Source organism: Culex pipiens, chromosome 2 (assembly GCF_016801865.2).
Source record: "Culex pipiens pallens isolate TS chromosome 2, TS_CPP_V2, whole genome shotgun sequence".
Lineage (NCBI taxonomy): Eukaryota > Metazoa > Arthropoda > Insecta > Diptera > Culicidae > Culex > Culex pipiens.
The window spans coordinates 183,004,389-183,028,472 of record NC_068938.1 but is presented as its reverse complement, the minus strand read 5'-3'; the positions used below and the strand labels follow the sequence as shown (position 1 = coordinate 183,028,472).

The 24,084-nt window shown below is 34.4% G+C and overlaps 1 protein-coding gene across 3 annotated transcripts in view; it reads left to right on the top strand.

Moving 5' to 3' along the window:
- The first annotated feature begins 1,314 nt into the window (after positions 1-1,314).
- The window catches only part of LOC120429109 (uncharacterized), a 35,586-nt gene continuing 12,816 nt past the window's right edge, over positions 1,315-24,084 (top strand). The window contains exon 1 of one of the 3 annotated variants that reach the window (XM_039594278.2): positions 1,315-2,080. The gene's annotated coding sequence lies outside the window, so the exon portion shown is untranslated. Of the gene's footprint in view, positions 2,081-19,552; positions 20,121-20,164; positions 20,320-24,084 lie in introns of those variants that run through there. The other 2 variants (XM_052707478.1, XM_052707479.1) reach the window with 2 other exon arrangements.

The following is a 24,084-nucleotide window of genomic DNA, read 5'->3' as shown; positions in this document are numbered from 1 at the left end:
GTTTTTAGTTTTTAGTTTTTAGTTTTTAGTTTTTAGTTTTTAGTTTTTAGTTTTTAGTTTTTAGTTTTTAGTTTTTAGTTTTTAGTTTTTAGTTTTTAGTTTTTAGTTTTTAGTTTTAGTTTTAGTTTTTAGTTTTTAATTTTTAGTTTTTAGTTTTTAGTTTTTAGTTTTTAGTTTTTAGTTTTTAGTTTTAGTTTTTAGTTTTTAGTTTTTAGTTTTTAGTTTTTAGTTTTTAGTTTTTAGTTTTTAGTTTTTAGTTTTTAGTTTTTAGTTTTTAGTTTTTAGTTTTTAGTTTTTAGTTTTTAGTTTTTAGTTTTTTGTTTTTAGTTTTTAGTTTTTAGTTTTTAGTTTTTAGTTTTTAGTTTTTAGTTTTTAGTTTTTAGTTTTTAGTTTTTAGTTTTTAGTTTTTAGTTTTTAGTTTTTAGTTTTTAGTTTTTAGTTTTTAGTTTTTAGTTTTTAGTTTTTAGTTTTTAGTTTTTAGTTTTTAATTCATGGAACTACAATTTAGTTGGGTATCCGTTTTTCCGTTTATTTAAAGAGGGACATCTTGGCATCAACATTCAAAGCAAATAACTTGTGTCGCCATCTGCACTTCAATTGCTCAACTAATGTCTACCAACACCACTTCATGCTTACGCAAATATGTATTAAATCGAGACGTACTTTTAACAAAGGCCTAGCCCAGAATATTTTTTGTAAAAATGAGAATTGATTGTGATTTTCAGTAAATGTGATTAATAAAAAAAAATATTTTTTTACGGAAATAGTAAATGTTGAAATGGTGACTACATAATGTAAAGTTTTAAATAGGTACTGTCATAAAATAACTTGCATCAATGTGTTGGTAGCGCTGAAACACTGTGATTTTTTGATAAGCTGTTTACACCGATTAATGTTAAATTAAACATTACACTAGTATATCCACAAAAAGTTTATTTAATTCAATGAATGTAATCTTTAAAATCCTTTTATTTCATCTAGCATCCTTTCATTCTACTTCCCTCAATTAGATCAGAACTTTTCGGTATCAATGAATACCATCAAAACAACAGATCCATGTATTCGTTTTTACCTGCCCACCCACCACAACCCTCCAACATACACACACACACACAGTCAGTAAGTCAAAACAAGTTCTTGCTTATGTGCCCCCGCACCGTCTCGTACACACGAGCCGTGGTTGCCATGGTGTTGAATGCACGTCCCAAGAGTTCAAGCTCAACGCCACCACCCCACACGCACACTGCGATCGCAATGTTTACATCGTTTCAGGCGCGCCTGCTTTGTGTTGGTACCATCGCCACCGTTTTCAGTTCAAACTCAACAGTGCTCTCTTCCAGTTGGGGGGGCGCTCGCGTTCCGTCGCGTTGAGGATGTGTAGTAAACACACCCTGTTTTAGCCAACGTCCTAGCGCGCTGCACAATGACATTAGGATAGTGTGAAAATTTAGTGTAAACTGCACCCGCAAGCAATCGCGTACGCACAAAGTAGTTTTAAGTGCTCGAAAATAGTGTAAATTTGCGGCGAAAAAAGTGTAGATGGTCAAGTACTATAATTAGCTGTGCGTTTTTTTTGCTTCTCTTTGCTTGTTTTGCTTCTCGTTCCTTTCTTCCCTGCGTTGAGTCGTGTATTTTTATACTGCCAGTTTGAATGTGTGCGTTGGCATCGTGGAGGTGCAATGTTTGTACATCGAAGTCGAGTCCTCGTCGTAGAAGCAACAACAACATCAGCAGCAATTACGAGTTGTGTTAATGTGAACGTGATGCATTTATCTGCTTTTGTGCCAGTTTGCTGCTGGCCGTTTGAATCGTCCTGATACAGTACTACTCAATGAGAGGAAATTATTTAACACAAATTGTGGGTGCGAATGAATTGTGATGGTGTTTTTTTATTGATGTAAAAAGTGAATGCTCGAAATGTTCACACTAGCGAATTTGTAGAGATTTAAGTGTAATCTAATTGGTGCGTAGTACAATAGTCAACATGGTGATAGCTAATTCGAAATAGCTAAATTTTGTGTGTTCGTGCTCGTAAACATTAACGGAATCAACGAAAAGCTTCCACTCAATCAATAAATAGGTAAGTAACATGATATCAAACAAAGATTTATTGTAACTTACCTCAACCAAACGTATTTCAAAAGAACATTTTTACGTTATATAAAAATCATTAAACTATCAATCAATCATTAAACATGTAACAGGCTAATGTTTTCTAGAAAGCAAATAAAATCAATCCAAAATGTTCATAAATGTAAAGTATCAATAAATACTTTATTCAAATATCGACTAAAAAAACGCAAAAATTTTGAAAAAATATATAACACTAAAATACACGTTTTGTAGATTTGTGACAGTAGCATAAGTAACGTATTTGATTGAAAATTTGATTTTACATCGAAAAATGAAGTTGAAAAATTTTTGCGACCAGTATTTCGATTTAAAAAAAAAAAATCAGTATTGATTCAAAAATTCATAACTCAGTCAAAGATTTTTTGCACAACCTGGAAATTTCTGAAAAGTTTCTTTACTTTTGATGTCCACTAAAACATATAAAAAATAGTGTTTTTTTGCTAATCAAGTTTCAGTGACAAAAAGTTAATTTAAAAGTCACCAATTTTTTAACCGGATATCATTTTTTTCAGTGTAGTCCTTATCCATACCTACAACTTTGCCGAAGACACCAAGTCGATCAAAAAATTCCTTCAAAAGATACAAATTTGTAAAATTTCATACATAATTTTTGTATGGACAGCTGCCAAATTTGTATGGAAAATTAAATGGACAAACGAATGATGCAAAATGGCTTCTTTGGGCATACCGAAAGCACCAAAAAAGTTTCAGTCGGATTGAAAATACAAAAATTATAATAAAAAAAAACGATTTCGTAGAGAATTGCTCTAAAGGAATTGGTACACATGAAAAATTATGAGATTAATTAGAAAAAAAAATATACAAAAATTATAATTGTTAGGCCATTAATTTATTTAAGTTTAATAACCCCGCGAAATTTGATTCTCAAGTTTTCTAGTTTAAATTTCATGAATAATAATAATAGTCCAAACTCCGACGTTTCGACTATCCGAAGTTTCGATTATCCGACATTCTATTATCCGAAGGTGTGTATTGGACTTCGGATAATCGAATAATGAACACAAAAAAATCTAAATATTTTTTAAATTTCTGCGGCCTCATTTTATTCAAATTTGAGTGGTCAACTGCCTATTAAACTACAACATGATTTTTTTTATATTCCATCACCGCAATTCTGGGATGGGTACTAAAGCTCCACCACCAAAAATAAGATAACGAAAAAAAAAATATTTCGGATTCGATTATCCGAAGATTCGATTATCCGAATTAAATTTTTTCAAGGCCTTCGGATGATCAAGCCTTCACTGTACCCAAATCTTCGGATAATGGAATCAAGAAAATTATATTTTTATTTAGTGAATATTACAAATATTTTTTTTTTTTTTTAAACAAGCAAATTTTGTTCGTGATTCGATTACCCGAAGTCCCATACAAACCTTCGGATAATCGAGCTTCGGATAATCGAGGCTTTGGATAATCATTATTTGAAAAACAAAAATTTAAAAAAAATATATAAAATATTTAACCTTTATTGGCTGTGACCTGATGACAGTACATTTCATTGATAAAAAGTATTTTATTTATTTTGATGAAAGCATTTTTGAAAATTTTCATTTTCATTATTTAAAAAAAAATCATGGTCATTTTAAACAGTCTTAGCTTCGCATTCAAAATTTATCAATAATTCTCTGTGACTTAAAAGATTATTTATATCATTATCATTGAGTAATTTTCCTTTAGATTGTAACTCTTTCTTTTTGAATTCTGCTCACCGCTCACAACTTTGCTGAGGACACTTTAACGATCAGAAAATCCATTCACAAATTACAGATTTCCGAGTATTTATTTACGAGCAATTCCAACTCAAATCAGGATTTCTTTCTGCTACTACACAAAAGTGACATTTGAGAAAGCTGAAGTTATTTGTATTTTGTAATTTAAAAATTACTGTAACTCAAATCCAAAGCCAAGTATCAAAAAGTGGTCGATGACAAACTTGTAGGAAATTAGACGGGTTTTCTAAAAAAAAATACACTGAAAGAAAAATACATGCCACTTTTATGAGATTTTGCAATTTTAAGTTTGAAAATTAAATTTGAAGGTTTTTTTTCGTTCAAAATTTTTGAGGCTATAGCCAAAGATGTAACAAAAAGACTCGCGAATAATGCAGGATGGTATATTTTTCCTAAAAAAAATACAAAAAATATTTACTAAAACTGTTTATTTAAAACGTGTTCTAAACGTCAACATTTTCAAACCCGATAGTAGGAATCGATTCCCCAGACAATTTTACAGAAAAGTTTTCATATTGACCGGTTTTTAGAATAAAAATGTGAAATTTTTTTTTTGTGGTTTTTGGAAATTTCTAAATAACAGATTTGATTTTTCAGTCTTGAAAATATTTTTACCGGAAAGCTCATCCAATTTCCTATAAGTTTGTCTTTTGATGTAGGATTAAATTGAAGTTTTGCCAGCCATTTATTTTCGTGACTGGACAACGAAAAAAGCATTTTAAAGAAAAAAAATCCTCTTGCATTTAATGCCTTACCTTCATTTGGTATTTTTTTTTAAATAGAGGATGAAAACTAGAAAACTTACAATAGAGTAAGAAAAGGAGGTATAAAGATGGCAATATCCACTTCATACCTTACAAAGTAATCTAATAATCGCATCACCACAGTGCAAAACGCTCCTGGTTTCACCTTGATAGAACACAATTGAGCAATATTAAAATTACATTAAACACCTCACCAACCGATTGCAATCCCCTACTCCACACACTTCCCTGCTCAAACGATTACATAAAACGCGCGCCGCCGCCACCACCGCCGTGACATTCAACGAGCGCAAAAGTCCCGACTTTGCCGCTGCTGCTGCTGGTCTGTTCAGGGACTTCCCTGGCGCTGCAGCAAAACACGTCGCCTCGTACAGTCGTTAGAGTGCACTGTCAAGGTCTCGTCACCGGATCCACCCAGATCGCACTCTCAACTCAACCCGGCTGCATTTCCTAACCTAACCAAGTTTGTGCGAAAAACTGACACAGAGGTTGTGGAAAAACAAATCTAAAAAAGAGCATTAGCTGAGGGGGCAGCCTTCACGGCACGTTGAATGCTCCTTGCCCGCGTTCATCGTGTCGACCTGCTCGACTGCTGAGAGGAGACAGGTCCCCTATAGCCAGAGTCACACAGCATGCAGCTGCACACTTTTGGCTGGCACATATATATGTACGAACTCTGCTCGAACTCTCTTTTGCTCGCCGTTTTGAGTACGACGACGACGGACTGACGCGGACCTGAGAGGGAAGAAGCGGCTCCTTACGAATGCAGTTTCGTGACGTACCCGTTCAGCAAAACGGAGAGGTGAAGTGGCTGCGACGAGGTTCGTATACTGCTGTGAGTAGCTGCAACAGTTACGTTCTTTGTTTGAACGCGGCTGCGGCGAAGACTACGACGACGATGACGATGGAGGAGGACCGTACAAGACGTGGAGGACAGGGTAACGGGGGCGAGGAACAGGGCGATAAGCCAGTACAGCGGAGCACACTTGAGGCGTACGAACGGAACAGCTCAGTTATGAGCACGGATTGAAGGGAAGTCTTTGATTGGGACATATTTTTGTTAATCAAAGCAGCGTAATTTGAAGTATTTTTTTAAGCAAGAGCTATATTCGGAGCAGATTTACCGAAGTTACAGAATACTATTCCACCTTACACTCTTAACTTTTAACCTGGTTCGTGACGGATAGATCTTTCAATTGAACAAGTTCTATTAATTGAACAAAAACAAGTTTAATTAGAAGAAATAACAATACAAATTATAGAATATTGTTATGAACTCTCCTAAAATATTGAAATCCAGCGGCTGCACAGAAAAAATATTCCTGTTAATTTACATTATTTATCATGTACCAAAAGGTATCATGATAAATGATGTATATTTACATTAGGTTCATTGGAAATTTACATTAGATTCATTGGAAATTTACATTAGTTTTTAAAATTTACATTAGTTTTGGAATTTACATTAGTTCAAATCAACTAATTCTGATTGGCCAATGGGAATGAGAAGCTCGACTTGGATTGCAGCCTATGTTCTATTTTAAAATGATTTACATTAGATTTAGATTTACATTGGAGTAATTTCCTTGACTTTTTACTCATTACATCATATTTCAACATTACATTGAGTGAGTTTACATAAGAAACAGTAATTACGTGCTGTGTAAATTTACATATTTTTTTCTGTGTAGGTGCAAATGTACTTGTATGCAATCTTAAGGTGTTATTCAACAATACAAAAAATTAACTAAAAGTACATAACATGTATGATATTATCTGTAATTTACTTATACAGTTAAGACTCGGTTATCCGAAGGCCTTGGCCAAAATCACTTTGGATAATCGAATCACTTTTTCTTCGTCTTCTCAATTTTAAATGTTGAGATTAATTATGACCCCTAACCTACGCTTAAGTGATTAATAATTCTTAAATCCAAGATGGCGGTGATGAAATATTGAATTGAATCATTGTGTAATTTAATAGGCAACCAACTATGCAAAATTGACTAACATGGGGTCGCAGAACTCGAATTTGATGTTAAAAGTAAGAAAAGAAAAAAACACGAAATTTATTTTTATCATTTATCTTGTCTTTTATCATATACAAACCTTTGGATAGTTGGAGCTTCAGATAATCGAGTCTGGACAGCATTATATTAGCATAGCATAGCATAGCATTGGTGTCTACCCGTAGCTGCTACTTCGTTATTGACCAGGACCCCCAAACATTGCTCCGTGGACCACAGATGAAAAGTAGGAACCAATCATCACCCCTTCGCAATTTTCAAAGGTCCCTATCGTGCTGATCAATACCGACGCCGGCCACGACCAGAGGTAAGACACGGGGAAGTGGATGGGAATGTTAGCCGATACTTGAGTGATGGGACCGCTAAATCAGCTGCGTCTCCGACAAAGTATCACATGAGTTTTGAGGGGTTAGTAAGATGGGTATGAGGTCAGGATTCACTGTGGTAGGTGATGCGACCATAAGCAATTTGTTTATCGGTTGAAATTTTAAAAATCTTAGGCAGCCGGCTGCGGAAAGATAGCTATCCAGGGATTTAAATATAGTATTAATTCGACCGCGATTCTCCAGAAATTCTCCGTCGGCGTGCCTTCCGATCAACGGTGATGTAGGAAGGGCTTCATTTATTGAAATGATTTTATATCATAAGCCTTAAAAAATATTCGACGGCGTGCCTTCTAATCATCGATGATACAGAAAGGACTTAATCCAGCAATACGACTTGCTAGTCTCAGAAAAATAGGTACGTTTTTATAGAAAACTATAGAAAGAGAACAACACAAAAAAAACTCATCGGCCAACGAACGCGAGTGAAAAAAAAAACAATGAAAAAAAAGAAGAAGGTAAAAAAAACAGAACTGCGCGTCCCGAAAAGCACCACACTAATGATGCTATTATTTAATTATAATGACCAATCACCCCATGCACTCGAACAGCGACACAAAAGAGACGGGAAAAAACACAAAAAACAGGACTGCGCGTCCACACAGGCACCGCACTACTGATGCTATTATTTAATTATAATGACCAATCACCCCATGCACTCGAACAGCGACACAAAAGAGACGGAAAATAACACGAAAAACAGGACTGCGCGTCCACACAGGCACCGCACTACTGATGCTATTATTTAATTATAATGACCAATCACCCCATGCACTCGAACAGCGACACAAAAGAGACGGAAAATAACACGAAAAACAGGACTGCGCGTCCACACAGGCACCGCACTACTGATGCTATTATTTAATTATAATGGCCAATCACCCCATGCACTCGAACAGCGACACAAAAGAGACGGAAAATAACACGAAAAAACAGGACTGCGCGTCCACACAGGCACCGCACTCAATCGAGTCTGGACAGCATTATATTAGAGAAATTCTCTGCCAACTCACACGAAATTGGAAAAAGTTATTTGAGCTCGAGACCGTGAAGAGATAGCAATTTGGTGTCACAGGGACTTTTGTGTAAAATTGGACGCCCGATTTGATAGCGTACCGTAAAACGGGGTGACTTTGATAGGTTTGAGATTTTTTCGCAAAATGAAGAGTACAAATTGTATGGAATCATACTGACCGGGGTAGAAAAAGGTTCCAGGTACTTCTAGAAAAAGTTTTCATTAAATTTTGAAAAGTTTAAAAAGTTAGTTAACTATAATTGAGAAAACGTTGATGAATAGCATTATTTTCATAATATTCTCAAAGTGTCATGGTTTTCTCAATGAACATTATTTCAAATCGGAAAACGGAATGCATTTTCGGATTCTTCGGACAATTTTCCGCTAGGAGAAGGTAAACGAAGTTAGTAAATAATAAAAATTGTGTGTTTTTGAAACATAATTAAATAAAATTTCCAAATTTGAAGGCATTTTCAGTAGAACAAATTTCATACAAAATGTGAAAACTTTTGATTCGTGCTTCGAATTCAGTTGAAAATTAAATATGAATCGATAATTTTATAAACAAAAGTATTTTTAACAATTTCAGGCAAAATTCTGATTTTTTAACAATTATATCTAAAATTTATATGTATTGATCCTTGCACTGTAACTTGGATTTGGCTCGCACTTTTCTCTCGCACTTTTGACAACAAAATTTCCAAAAACTAGGCAACCAGCAGTTGTTTATTTACATTTCCAGTCGCAGTTTCCACCAAACTGGACATTCGCACTTTAAAATTGCGATTGACAGGTGAGCAACATCAGCTCGCTTTGATCATTTTTTGAGAAAATTAAAATTTCCCAAGCCAGCTTGACAAGTCGCAATAGTGCGATCGATAGCAATAATTTAGTGCGAAATCCAAGTTAGTGAGAATTGCGCAATATTTTGTTAAAAACCTTATAAACATAGTTAAGGCCGTTGGAAATATTTTTTGAAGTTTATGTCCCTCGACTCTGGTCAAAGTCGAGGGGGGGGGGGGGCAAAAAAATTAAAAAAGTTTAAGATTAAAATTACAGGCCACGGTGTCAACATTTGAATTAAAAAAGTGTTTTAAAATGCATCATACACCTGCCCAGTTGTTTTGTAATCATTGATTTCCAAAATTTCTAAGTACTGACGAAAATTTTATTTTTGCGTGAAAAAAAAGTTTTTGGATTGCCTTACATTGTAATTTTATTAAAGTTAAAAATATTTTCAAACTATGTTTGGACTCGTTAAATATGATTATCAATGCAGAAAAAGGCATTTTAGATTGTTCTCAGTTGATTAGACTTCTATTTCCATTGAAATTTTGATATTTTTTTGAAAAAATATTTGTTTGCCCCCTGATTTTTCGGAAGAATTTTGAAGGGGGCGACATAAACTTTGAAAAATATTTTCAACGGCCTAACTAGATATAAACATTGCTTTGTTTTGTTAAAAACTATATCAGCAACCTTAGCGATGGTACATTCGATGTAAAAATAAAATTTGAACACCTTTAACCTGATTTTAACAACAAAAACTATGATTATCAAAGTCACCCCGGTATTCAAAATAAGAATTTTGAAAGCAACTATTTTTTTAAACACTATTGATTTTTTTTCAAAACTAGTGCATGGACCTTGTGTGGCCTACCCTAGTACATGTTTTAAAAATAATAGTCTTGAGAAAACTCTTACCAGTTGGAAAATATTCCAAAAATAAATTAAAATCCTATCAACGTCACCCCGGTTTACGGTACGCAAAATTCCGGAAAAAACATATTTTTCACCAAAAAAAAAAGTTATGAAATCTCTTCTTTTTCCCGTTACTCAAGTGTCAAAAATCGAGAGACATGTCATTTTATGAGAAATTTAATGTACTTTTCGAATCTGCAAGGACCTAGAGAGGTATTTTTTTTTTCATTTAGAGCAAAAAAAAATTATAATTACGTGTTTTATGGTACAAAGCAGACAAAAACAAACATTTTGATATAAAAACATAAGGGGTTTTACATGTAAGTATTCTTTACGAGTTATTACAATTTTACGAAAAAGTTTTTAGAAAAAGTGATGATTTTGACAATTGTTGACCAGTTTTAACCCCATAAACACAAACGTATTTTTTTTTAAATCTTTATTTTTCGGAGAGTTCAGCAAATTTTGAAATTTGAATGCCGTTTTGGACGTTTGTTGTGGCTCGGAATTCGGTATGTTCCACTTAATTTTGCGATCTGGACCACTATGCAATGTCGTACCGCCCCTTTTAAATGTTGCTCCAGATTTAATTAAAAATGTTATGCAATGTAATCTGACTAGTTAACAATCGATTCTACAAGTTTTTGCAATAAAAATTTAAATCTTTAGCAATAGTATTTTTTTTTTTTTGACCCGGATTTTGTAGGGAAACATTGTGGTGGGGAGGGAAATAAAAATTGCTTTGGTCTTAACAAATTAATCTACTTATCACAATTTTAATCTTTCTAAAAATCTTTGAGATTTTACACACAACTCCCTTTTTGACAAATATATTGTAAACTATCAAATATTCAATTTGACAACATTCTATCTAACTCAAAAGTTTATACAAATCTTCAAACAAATTTGAGAGATAGTCCTACAAAAATGGCATGTGAGCGTGAAACATTTGTATATTCTGATCTTCTTGGAGCTGTAGTTATTTTTTATGGTTAATTGTTTTTGCAACCAATATTTTTCACGTAAAAGTCACTTCGGATAAAAATTGTCAATATCAAGTTCAAATATTTTAAAACCACCTTTGAAAAGTCACATAGCCACTTAATTCAAAAAACTCCTCAATTGAAACTTCCTGAATACCAATATGGATGTTCACAACCTTACTGCATTTCCCACGGTCTCGACGTTCTTGTCGGTGTTTTATATAAAACGTTCCTCGTGCTAACGATGGGTGTTCTCTCCCAAGGATTTCCCTCACCGGTCGTCGTCCAAGACACCACCATAAAGAGAGAGAGAGCTTTTGCGCAAAAGCTTGGCCTTGACAGTGGAAAAATAACTGTGTCGGGAAGGCATCCGAGGTCAAACCGCGGAAACGTCGCGCCACTTTTGGCGCGGGGTTATGTTTGAGGATTTTTGTTGTGTAGAAGGAGAAACGAGTGGAGATCTTTGACCTGTTATGTTACAAAGGATTTCAATTGGTTTAAATTTTCTTTAGAGAATAACTTTCTAAGTTAAGTCATGAACAAATGTTTAATTGCTAACGGGTCAATGAAAATCATTGAGCTGCTTTGTTAACCATCAACGTTCCACTTAATAACCTTATCTAAACTGCAACCACTCAAATGCGTTTCCAGTTGGTTTTACGACCGAAAAAAGTCACAACGATAAAACGATGCCGTTGAGCCACACTCCAGCGTCGTCGTGCCCGGCAGATTAGCATCACATCGGCTTGAGACAGAGCTGTGACACAGCTCACCCCCTTCCGACAGGGCAACGACCCTAGACGCCAGCAACCCGGTTGAGGTAGGTTCGCGGAATTGAACGCGGCGGTGGTTGCGTCCGAGGCGGACGCAAAAAAATTCTAAGTGTTAATTATAGGTATTCGGTGCCCTCTCCCCGTGCCCATACCTTCACACTTAGGAGACCCGGGAGGCGGAGTCTTGTCGCAAAAAGAACGATACACGCCTGTGGATCCGTTGACGAAACCGCAAGGTTTAAGAGGGCCACATTATAAGGTGTTACGTCGATTCCGTTCCGGTGGTTGCCAATCAGTAGCCGGCCGGTGTCTGGTCTCAGGTGCAAATTGACACCCACGGACAAACAATCGACGAAAGTATAGTGGGTTGGTTTGTTTACACCACACTGACTTAAGTGCAGTCTGGCGCGTTGAGTCGATGACGGATTGCAAATGTTTGCAGTGACTTATATAACGAGACTCTTTAAATCTGAATTGCCAATCAAGGTTTAAAAATCAACACACTGAACCGAAACGGAAGAAAAAGCTACTGAGGACTGACTCTCTAATCAATAATAGAAAAAGTTTTAAGATAAAAATATTAAAAACTTTTAGGCAATCATTAACTTTAATACAAATAGGTACCGTAAAACGAGGTGACTTTGACTTTGACAGGTTTGAGATTTTTCAGCATAATGAAGAGTACAAATTAAATACTTACGGAATGCTATGAAATCATACTGACAATGGTAGAGAAGTGTTCGAAGTACTTCAAGAAGAAGTTTTCATAAAATTCTTAAAAGTTTCAATAGTTTTCTCAATGAACATTATTTCTAATCGGAAAACGGAACGCATATAAAAAGTTTGTAAACAATAAAAATAATTTGTTTTTTAAAAATATAATTCAAAAAAATCTTTAAAATTATTGGCATTTTCAGTAGAACAAATTTCATATAAAATGTGAAAACTAACATGCAATACGAATCGATAATTTTATACACAAAACTAGTTTTAACGAATTTCAGGCAAAATTGTGACTCTTTAACAATGTTACCAATTTTTTTTATATATTTTGTTAAAAAGCTTATAAACTAAATATTAACATTTTGACGTAAAAATAAAATTTGAACACTTTGAATCTGATTTTATCAACAAAGTCTATGACTATCAAAGACACCCCGAAATTCAAAATAAAAATTTCATCGCAACTATTCTTTAAGCACTATTGAAAAAACTTTTTTGTCAAAAATAGTGCATGGACCTTGTGTTGCCTACCCCAGTACATGTTTTAAAAATAATCTTGAGAAAAACCTTGGAAAATATTTCAAAAATAAATTGAAAACCTTTCAATGTCGCCCCGGTTTCCGGTACATCAAAACGAAGAGTGCTCATAAGCCTGTCCCATTTTGAAGTCATGTCGAGGAATTTTAGCTGCGCACATCTTTAATGATCAGGAACAACATGCTAGAGATAAGAAAAATAATAGAGTACTTTCTCGCACCTCCTTTCTAATGTATTGAGAAAATCACGTTTTTTAACATTTTTTTGAAAATTGATTGGAATTAAAACACAACATGACAACATGGCTTCTCCCATTCGGTTTTGTAGTACCTAAATTGGGTCCACCAAACTTAATTTTGTGCATTGTGCATTTCACTGAATCTGGCAGGAATCATGATACGCGATGGCATTACCTTCATTTTGGTGGGCAAGAATAATTCACTTTTTCCTTTGAAATTAGAAATAAAGGAACAAATAAATCTTTCTTCAATTTTTTTTTTTGGCAAATTGCTAGTTGCCCATTAGAAGCTCCATTATAGTTACTTCGTCCATCTCGGGAAGCATGGCTGTATTTACATTCCTTTTGACACTTCTACAAACTGTGAAACAACACATTGATTCAGCCTGTTTGGGGACTGTACTTTTTGGGGTGAACTGTACGTCAAAAAAGATCGCCACGTGCTTCGGAATTTCAACCAATCAGAAAGTGGGTCGAAAATAGGCACATTGAAGGTTGGATCCTAGGAGCAATAGTCCCAAAATAGGGACAGAAAATTTTCTAGTAATGCGGGCTTATACAGCGATATAAGTTATTTTTATCAAAATGTTGATTATTTGAATTTGAATATATTGGTCCAAATTATGATCACCTTTATTAAGCTTCAAATATAATTTCATTTGCATTCATATACAAATTGCACATTTTCATAATAATTTATGATCAAACCAAAATCACATTGACCAACCCCTCGCTTCTCCCAGCACAAATAGTACAATAGTCCAGATATAGTAAATACCAACCACCACCGCCAGTCTCACATGACTAATGCCAATAAGGAAACAAAGAAAAACTACAACCCCATTGACTGGCTCGGTGCCACTAGTCGGAGCTACTACTGAGTGACCCAGTGTACATAACCCAGTGCTCACAGAGAAGGTTCCCACGAGAGAACCGAGCAGCAGCTGCTCCGAGATTCCATTTAGTTCCTCGGAAAAGCGCGGAAAATTCCCTCGCGCCTTTGTGCCGGCAGTCCGGTGTGCGCATGCAAGGAACTACTACGGCGGATGGACCATGTGCGAGGTCACTCCGGGTTAAACCAGAACGGCACGGTCCAAGGCTAACCCCCCTCCAATTTCCGTACATAAAGGGACCTTGGGTTTGCATGGGGGGTTCGCGCGATTGTGTCATTGAGAGAAATGATGCATTCTTTGCCGCGGGGGGTTTTCCTTGGGAGCTTTTGGGGTAGGTCAGCGACTTCCCGAATGTGACCAACTAATGGAAAATGTCTGTCTGTCTTGGCACCGGTTACGGGCGACGTGACCCTGCGGAGCAATCCGGCTGCGTTCGGCCAATGCACTTTTGGGAGTATTTTCAGGTCAATCCGAAATATGAGTTGCTTTTGTTTACAATTTGAACCGTAGATTCGTACGTTCATTCACCTTCTCAGCGTGATCAAAAAGTGTGGAACTACGTGTGGTTTCACGCTCTGGTGATTATTCATTCAGACAGACATAAGCGGGCGGGTATGCTACGAGTTTTTTTTGGCGGCACCCACTGAGTGTCGATTTGGGGTAGGTCAGTTGTTGATGAGCACGGTCGTAATGTAGAGCGGCGCGGAGGAGATAGCGAATAATAGGTCTATAAATTTTGAGGGGGGCTCGTCTGTGTCAAGGTTTTTTTTGTTTTTATTTTTTTTTTTTTTTTTTTTTTCTGTGTCAAGGTTGCTTGACCTAGACCGTGACGGTTGTAAAAGTAATCGCTGCTAATGAGTGGGGATTTGTTTGGATTACAATGTTCACACATGATTATGGTGATTTAATCTTTGACAACCATTGTCCCGCCCGTGTGGATCAATCGGACCGCGCACTGGACTCTCAATCCAGAGGTCACCGGTTCGAATCCTGCGGCGGGCGCTCTAAAATTCTTTGTGTAAATATGGGTATTCGGCGCCATACTTTCATACACTTAGGAGCCCAGGGCGGCGAAGTCCTTGTAGATTAAAAGGAAGACACTAGTGGTTGGTACTAGCAATGGTGGCCGACAGCTATAAAGTCAACTTCGTGTGTGTCGTATCGGATGTAGACTAGACATAACAGCCTTAAACAAAAAAATAATCCAAATGAAATAATAACAGTTTGAGAATAAGACGTTTTTTTTATAAATGTTCTGACTGCTGTTAGCATAAATTTCCCATATGCAAAAACAATACGATGAGAAAAAGGCAAATTCGTCCACACATAAGGTTACAAGTCCCGAGTAGGTAGTAAATAACAAGGGAAATGGGTAATACCTTCCTATGGTATCAATACTATAGTTTGGTGTTCGTGGACCCTTGAAAAATAGTCTCAAGGCTAATTGCATAGCAAAATTTTGTATCAAACCTATTTTTGGTGTTTGGTGTACCATGATTTGGTTATGAGCAATTTTTTACCAATTTTGACAAGTTCATATTTAGCATCAAAATGGCATTTCTTTTTTTTAGAGTTGGTTGAAACTGATTATGTTCAATTTCAATTTTAATTAGTGTTTATTAGAATTTAACAGTTCTGCTCCAGGATGTTACATTTGCAAATCAGAGATTTGGAGAACCTTTCAACTGAGATCAATTCATAAGTACATTTTTTTTCTAAGTTTAGATTTTGCTATCTGAGTGCTCTTTTAAGGAAAATACATTTTGAGAAAAACCCTAGATCTATGAAAATGGCATTTCAAAACGAATGCTTTCATTGGAAATCAAAAAAATTTAAGTTAATTTGGATAACTGTAAAATTGTTGAAATTTAGGTTTATTTGTGATGTTTCATTTTTTATCAAATTGCTGTGAAACTGTGGGATTCTTTTTACTTTTAGAAAATTTTGGTGAACTTGAACATAATTTGATTTTAATAACATTAATTTTACAAAATTGGTATTTTGCTGATACTTAACAAAACAAAACTTAAAACCATTTTAGTAGTTGAAGTATTCTTTTTTACTACACTTTGTACTACAAGTTAAATAGCCAACATAAGTATTTTATTTAATTTTTTGACATGTTATTGGGAAACCAAAATCAGAATCATTTGCGTTTGAGGTTGTGATGATGCAAAATCTGGTATGTTATGAATTATGAAAAGAAATGCGGTTTCTGCCTTTCTCACAGAAGGATATTGCTTTTGATCAAAAGATCTACGCAAAGATTCCGTTCTCGGACTACATTTTGTATTTAGGACATTTTAGTGGAAAAATATCAAACAAGATTTAAAAATTCATTTCAAGACGCAAAATCACATTTGCAATCGGCTTTGTATTTTTGATAAAGTGCATAGTTAAGAGATTATTATTATTTTTAAAATATTAAATTTGTCATAATTTTAAAATTATTTCTTGAGGAAAATGCACCCTTGCAACAAACATTTTTGATAAGCTGACAATGTTTAATACATTTTTTTTAAGATTGTTAATCGGACTGCTGATTGCTGAGATACATGCGCTTAAAGTTAAAAAAAATGTGAACAATTAGTTCAAATAGTTTGTTTATGTATTATTTTTGTTTTTATTTCGAAATATTTTCATCAAACCTAACATTTATTATAACAGGCTAAAAGCTAATACATATTTTGAACATAATTAAATGTTAGGCTTGATTCTAAAATTTCGAAAAAGCAGAGCAGAAAAAATCATAATATTTTAATTTTTAAGCCTTAGACGACACTAAGAAAAACTCATTTTCATAAATTTTAAACTTCGAGATTCTAAGCAACTTGGACGCTTAACTTAATTTGAAAGTGAAAATTGGAAGAGATTTTTTCAGCTTTCTTATTTTTTTTTCTGTGGTGCATTTGTTTGACAACATATTTTTTCAATCGCAAAATAGTAGTTTATGCAACAAGTTGCAAAAAGAAAATTTTTTCAGCACGAGTTGTACATTTATCCAACGAGGTTTACCGAGTTGGATAAATACGACGAGTGCTGAAAAAATCAAGTTTTGCAACGAGTTGCTTACAACATTTTTTGCAATTCCGAAAAACGCTTATTTAATGGAATTTTAAGTCAAACATTCATGTGTTTAGTAAATTCATCGTTCAAAACAAAACAATATTGAAAAATGTTACTTTTCGATACTAGTGCTGAAAAGTTCAACTTTTCAGCACCCATTTCAGTGCTGAAAAGTAGAACTTTTCAGCACTGTTATTGAAAGGTATTAATTTTCCATTCTGTTATTTTTGGTAGGGAAAAGTAGGCCGTTTCGTTTCTCCAGAAGGGCAGGAAAAGTTGACAGTTTCACAGTGGAATTGCAAAAATGTAAATTTAAAAACCCACTATAACGAAAAATTGTGAAGCCATATTCTTTCGCGAATTTTAAAATATTGGATGACCGATATTTTTTTAAATCGGTCAGAAAATACCATATCATGATACATATTCGAAAATCTTAATCTTGAGAAGGAATTTTCTGATATCTTCTGCAAAAATGTAGGATATGATTAGGACCTTCTAGCGAAAACAATACATGAAACAAAAACATTTTTTTAACTTCACTTTGATGCAAAAATGCTTATTTTGTCAAATTTTGTGCATGGACAAAATTTCATCCAAAGCAAAAAATACTAAAAAGTCGACCTCTTCGTCGTTCAAGAATGACAGGAAAAGTCAAAAGTTTAACGACGGAAAAAGTCAAAAGTTTAACGACGGAATTGTAAAAATGTTTTTTTGATCGTTTAAAACAGAAATTTTTTTATTCTAGATTGATTCTTTAGATCACATTTTTTAGGAGCAAATAAGAAAAAGGTTATATTTTCAAAGTTCATCTATTGATTCTTTCCCAGATCATAAACGAAGTTTTTAAAAATGATGCAATCTTCTAATAAATACCGATACCTATGCGAAAAAAAAACAGTATATCGATTTGTGAATTTTGATAGCATTTTGGTATGGAAATCAACCAAATTTGTATGAAAATTTGAAGGACGGATGAATTTCCAAAATGTCAATCTTAAAATTACTGTGGCTGAAGATAGAAAAATCTTTTCAAACTCAGTTAAAAAAATCTGGTATTTCAATGTAATTCAATATAATATAATTCTACAAATAATAAAAATCGCTAATAACGAGTTCAAAAACACTAATATTAAAATCGACGTATTTAAATGTATTTTTTGAAATTCCGTCGTGAAACTACTTACTTTTCCTGTCATTCTTGAACGACGAAATAGCCTACTTTTCTGTACCAAAAATAGCAGAATCGAATAGCAACACTTTTCAAAATAAATGCTGAAAAGTTTTACTTTTCAGCACTGAAATGGGTGCTGAAAAGTTGAACTTTTCAGCACTTGTTTCGAAAAGTATCACTTTTCATCATTTTTTTGATTAAAACGATTTATTGACAAAATACATGAAAATTTAACTTAAAATTTCACTCAATGGGTGTTTTTCGGAATTGCAAAAAATGTTGTATGGAACTCGTTGCAAAACTTGTTTTTTTCAGCACTATTCGTATTTATCCAACTCGGTGAACCTCGTTGGATAAATGTACGACTCGTGCTGAAAAAATCCTTTTTTTGCAACTTGTTGCATAAACTACTATTGAATTGATTTCAGTTGAATTATTGAAATAAAAATGTCCATTCTCATCTCTTGAGACATTTTTTTGTACTATTTGCAAGAGAATAAACTGATTTTAGGTGTTTGGGTAGAAATTTACAAAAGGGCTTGTAACAATGAACACCTTTCATCCGACTTTTAATCAACGGCGGACTTTCCTAAAGATTGATGAACACTTTTTCCTCGCGTTCTTCATTGATATCCACACACAGTCTCTGACTCATTCTGGAGAACTACCACTGAACCTGGGCTCAGATTAGCGTGCAAGGTTAATGTGAAATCAGAAACTAATGATATACTTGACGGGATTCCTGTAACGTTGGGTAAACCAAGATTTCAGGTTGCTTTAATTTGGGTGAAATAACAATTAAACAGGCGCAGAAGCCTAAAACTAAAAATTACTGTGACACACGCTTCACAGTGCATTAACCTAGACACGCGTCATGCGTTTCCATGTGCATTTAAAATTCATCCATCGAAGATAAACAAAATCGTTATCCGTATTTCTCAAACAAACAACAATAAACAACTCCCAGTCCCAGTCCACATCCGATTCACATTTGAGAATTTTAAGTCAATTTTCGCCACCATCCGGACCGCTTTATTGTGCTAAATCACACCACATTCCACAAATAAAAAAACTCAACCAAATCTCACTTTCTGACGTCGACGACCGGTCCTCCTCCTCGCGTCATAAGTCGTCGTGTCTGAACTTCTTCTCCGACTAAACGGGGAATAACACACATTTTCAGCTCAGCTCGACTTGTTTTGCTCTTTATGTGCTTGCTTGCTTGTTTCTGCCAAGCCAAGCTGCCCTGCCGTGTACCTCTCCATGTTCGCAGCTCCTGCTTCTCCTTCGATGCAACAACAACAGCGGCTGATGTTTCAATTCCCGCTTTGCCATTTCGCGTTCAACAGTCGTCCGGTGCGGAAGGAGCTAGCTGATACTGCTCGGAAACAAGTTCCTTTTTGTTGAGTTACTTAATGGTGCTGTGAAGTTGTTTGACTAAACATTACTTGAGGAATCAAAGTGAAAATTTTTCTCAGTGCTTCTACCCGCGAAGGTTCTAACCGTTGTCGTCCCAAGAAGAACTTCAAACGTAGCACGATATTAATTACTGTAGATTTATTGTAATTTATGGTGCAACATCACACAAAGTCAACTCGGCTCTTGTACGATCGTCGGTGCCGATCAACCAAACTTGGTGTATTTCTTCAAGCGTCTGAAGCAGCTCAAAAAAACGTTCCATCAAGTACTTCAAAAGTGGTTTCGTGCTCTCGTCGCATAGAACGAGCTTTGAAGTGCTTACGCAAGTGCGCCAACATCGCGGCACTAACCTTGAAGAAACAGTGCAAACAGTCAGTGAGTTCGATTCTCGGATATCCCGAAACGAATCAACGTCCGAAAACCACAAAAAAAGTATGCCGAAGATAAGCGCCAAGAAAGTGCCAGCTGACGACTTGGTTGGGCCTTGAACAAGTTCAGTGACAGTGCCAACGAACCTGTCTGGACAGCAGCACGTACGTACGTATATGTTGTGGACAGTTATTGTTTCCGAGGGAGGGAATTTCGTTTTCGGCTTGGTGAAGAAATCTGCGTGGTGCGCGCGATGAGCTGAGTTAAGCGGAACGGTGTGCGATATGTTTGCGTTTACTTAACGCTCACATGCAAAAAGCGATTGATTGTATAGTGTGTGCGAGAGGATTAGTGGACCGACTTACAGGTGAATGTTGTGAAATCAGTGAGTGTAGTGTCCAGATAGAGTCGAATGCGGTTATTGACCTTTTCTGGAAGATTCTTGGCTAGTATCGAGTGATCTTTCAAGTTGATAACGTCGTGCAAATATTTAAAAAAAAATCCTGATCGCAATCGGCACGTGTCTTAGTATGTATATTAATGTATTATATTAAAAACATTTGAGTAGTTCTCTACGATTTCGCATTTTTTTTGCGATTTTCATTTTTTGATTTTAATGAAACTTTGTCTATACATTCATTATGTCAAAAGAAGTCATTTTGCATCATTAGTTTTTTCCATACAATTTTTTGGGGAATTTTCAGAAAAAATAGGTAAAATAGGGTGGGGCAAAGGTGCGCACCTAATGCCAACCATGCTGTCACCGGTGATCATAGAATATTTTTGATTCGTTGTATATACCAAATGGTACCGTTGCCCCTGGCCTTCAAAACGTAGTACTATGATTTACCTCAAATCCTTTACATCTCTAGAACCAGGCAATTGCTATAAAAAATTATGTGCGTACCTTCACCTACAAGGAAAAAAATCCTATTTTTTTATTCAACTTCACTAGAAATTAAATATCTAAAATATGCGTATTTTTTCAATTTTCGTTTTTTATATGTTTTAGGGCACTAAAAAAGACATCTTATGATCTATGGAGCGTGATGGTGCAAAATCTGGTTTAAGAGATATGATTTTATGAAAAAATGAAAATTGAAAATAAAAAAAATATATGAAAAAATTATCAAAATCTAAATAAAAAAAAATTGTCAAGCTGCGTGTAAAATAAATTCTGCATTATTTCATGAAATTCTATGAAATATGTATTACAACCCCATCAATATGGGAAACCTACTTGGCCGAAATGTCAAGCTCATATAAGCTCATATATCCTTTCCATATTCCTTTGGTATGATGGCCGAGCGGGCTAAGGTGCCAGTTCTTACCGTTGTGGATTAGTGGATTTGAATCCCGTCGGTTGCAACTTTTTATTTGCGTTTACAAAAAAAAATACATGCAGTGTGTAATATCAAGTGTCTTTTTTGACGAAGGCGATATGCATGCTTTTGCAAAATTAAATTTGAAATTGAAAAGTACTTCACATTTTTTTAAGGTTTAAGGTACCTATTTCAATTTTTTTAGCTTTTTTTAAGTTTAGAAAATTTTGCTTGAAATAAAAGCAGCAGTGAAAAAAATATTTTTGCAAGGCAGAAAATATTTCCTTTAATTTTCTCTATGAACTCTTTTATTTTGAAAATCGGGCAGTTAGTTTTTGTGATACAGATCATAAAAAAATCGAGTGGATGAAAATTAATTGCTCTAAATGTCATTTAATCAGCCTGTTATTTTTAACTGACGATATCAACATTGAATATTGGCCCAATTTTCAATGTTGAAAATTTAATTCAACTCAATTTGTGTTTTTATTAGAATTTAGCGGTTCTGTTCCAGGATGTTACATTTGCAATTCAGAGATTTGGAGAACCTTTCAACTGAGATCAATTCATAAGCCTATGCAGGGAGGGTGCAGAGTGCACTCAGCTAGCATAATCTAAACGTAGCAATATGTACCCTCCCTGCATGTTAAAAATTAAAACTTTTGCGAAATTTTCTGATTTTTTCATTAAAAATAATTTCAAATTTGAAATCAAACTTATTTTTTTATAAGGTTTAAAAATAAATACTTTTTATTATTTCATATCTTGGACCAAATTTGCATTTATACATAAAATTTACAATTTCTAAATTTAAACAGAAGCGTTTCTGGCATCAACTTCAAAAATGTCGAATTGTGTAACAAGCCAAAGCGCTTCAGCTTTCTCTTTTTTTCAGTTTTTTTTATTCGGATGAAACTTTGTCTATCAATTCCTGATGTCCAACTAAGCTATCCGAAATCGTGAATTTCGTGGTACATTTTTCAAAAACGTAAAATTTTAACACTTTTTTCGTGGTTACTATTTCTATGAACGCTTGTTTAGATTTTCGGAACTGATATTTCTCCATGAAGTTTCCATAAAAACTTGGGAGCTTACAATATAAAAGGGCTATGAATACGTAAAAACATTTCCTCATTCTTTTATTTAACTTTTTATTATCCACATCCATCCACAAACCACGTGTACACTTTTTTGAAATTCAAAAGATTTTTGATTTTCGAAAAATGCTCTTAAACGCAGAGGAATGCATTTTAAATAAATTTCAGTTTGTTTGCACTCTAATTTCCATTGAAAATTTGAACTTTATGAAAAAGTATTTTTTTTTTTGACAAACTGAAATCATTTCGATAATTTTTCTGTTTTTTAAGGGCCAAAAGTTCCATTTTAAAAATATTGAAAAATTCATTGTATACTAGTTCAGTTACTTAGAAATCATTAGTTTCAAAATATGTAAGTTTTGACGAATACAAAAAAATAAGCGAAAAATAAAACTTTTTGCGGTACTAAACATCGAAAATTCACAAAAATTCAAAAGTTTTTTGATTTTTGAAAAATGCTCTTAAACGCAGGGGAATGCATTTAAAAAAAATTCAGTTGATTGCACTTAAATTTTCATTGATAATTTGATCTTTTCGAAACAATATTTTTTGACAAACTGAAATCATTTCGATAATTTTTCTGTTTTTTGAGGGCCAAAAGTTCCATTTTAAAATATTGAAAATTGAAAAAAAAAATTCCAAATATCTCAAACTTCATGCTTCTATGATTCTTTTTTTTTATCATCAGCTCAAAATTTTGTTAAAACTTGGTTATACAAGACAAGAATAAGTAATATTGGAATGAAAAAAATAATCTAAGGCGCCATCTACAAATGACTTAGGATTTTTGGGCCGGGTGGAGGGTGTTAGAGTTCCATGTAAAACGATTAGATTTTTAATGAGTTTTTTAAAGGTCCTATAAGCTATTGTTTTTCATATGTTTATAGGACCTATTAAAAAAAACTCTAGAAATCTACTAAGAGACTAGAGGAAGGGAGGGTTAAAAAAATCCTCGGAAAAAGTTACGTAATTTGTGGGTTGCGTCTATGTGAACTAATGGATTTCCTTAGTTATTGTAGTAAAGCACATTCAATTTCTCTCCACCCTTTACTACCTAAATCATTCTTGGGACATTTCTATTTTTCTCGTGTCACAAAGGTCATTTTGAACAACTTTTGTGCTACGAAACAATTCATTTCTGGAGCAACATTTGAAAAGGGCGCATAAGCATTTTGACAGCTAGAACTATTTTGCAAATTCCGAAACAACAGGTAACTATTTAACAAAACTCGCTACGTTAGATGGTAGCTGAGAAGGCCAGCTATTGTTTAACACATCGAGTTTTGTGAAAAAGTTACCTGTTGGCTCGGAATTTGCAAAATAGTTCTAGATGTCAAAATGCTTATCCGCCCTTTTCTCGTGTTGCTCCAGATTTATCTTTAGTCTTTCTAACTACTTTTTGTCGAAGACATCTAGTTGATAAGAAATGTAATACAATGTCGTTCTAAAATAAAGTTTGAATATTTACTGTGCAATCTTGAATGGAAATCTGTCGAGATTCATAAGTTATAAATTTCTAGATTCTTGTGTCTATCGTTCAAAGTAAAAGTTCAAGTATTTCAATATTTTTGGAAAAATATATCAGTCACCTTTTTTTGCCTTTTTGAACCCGCTTTGTATCAATTTGTTGAAATGTTTGAATATTTCAAGACTAGAGAAAAAATAAATAACTAGAAATTCTAGATATTTATGTTTTTCTGCATTCAAAAATAT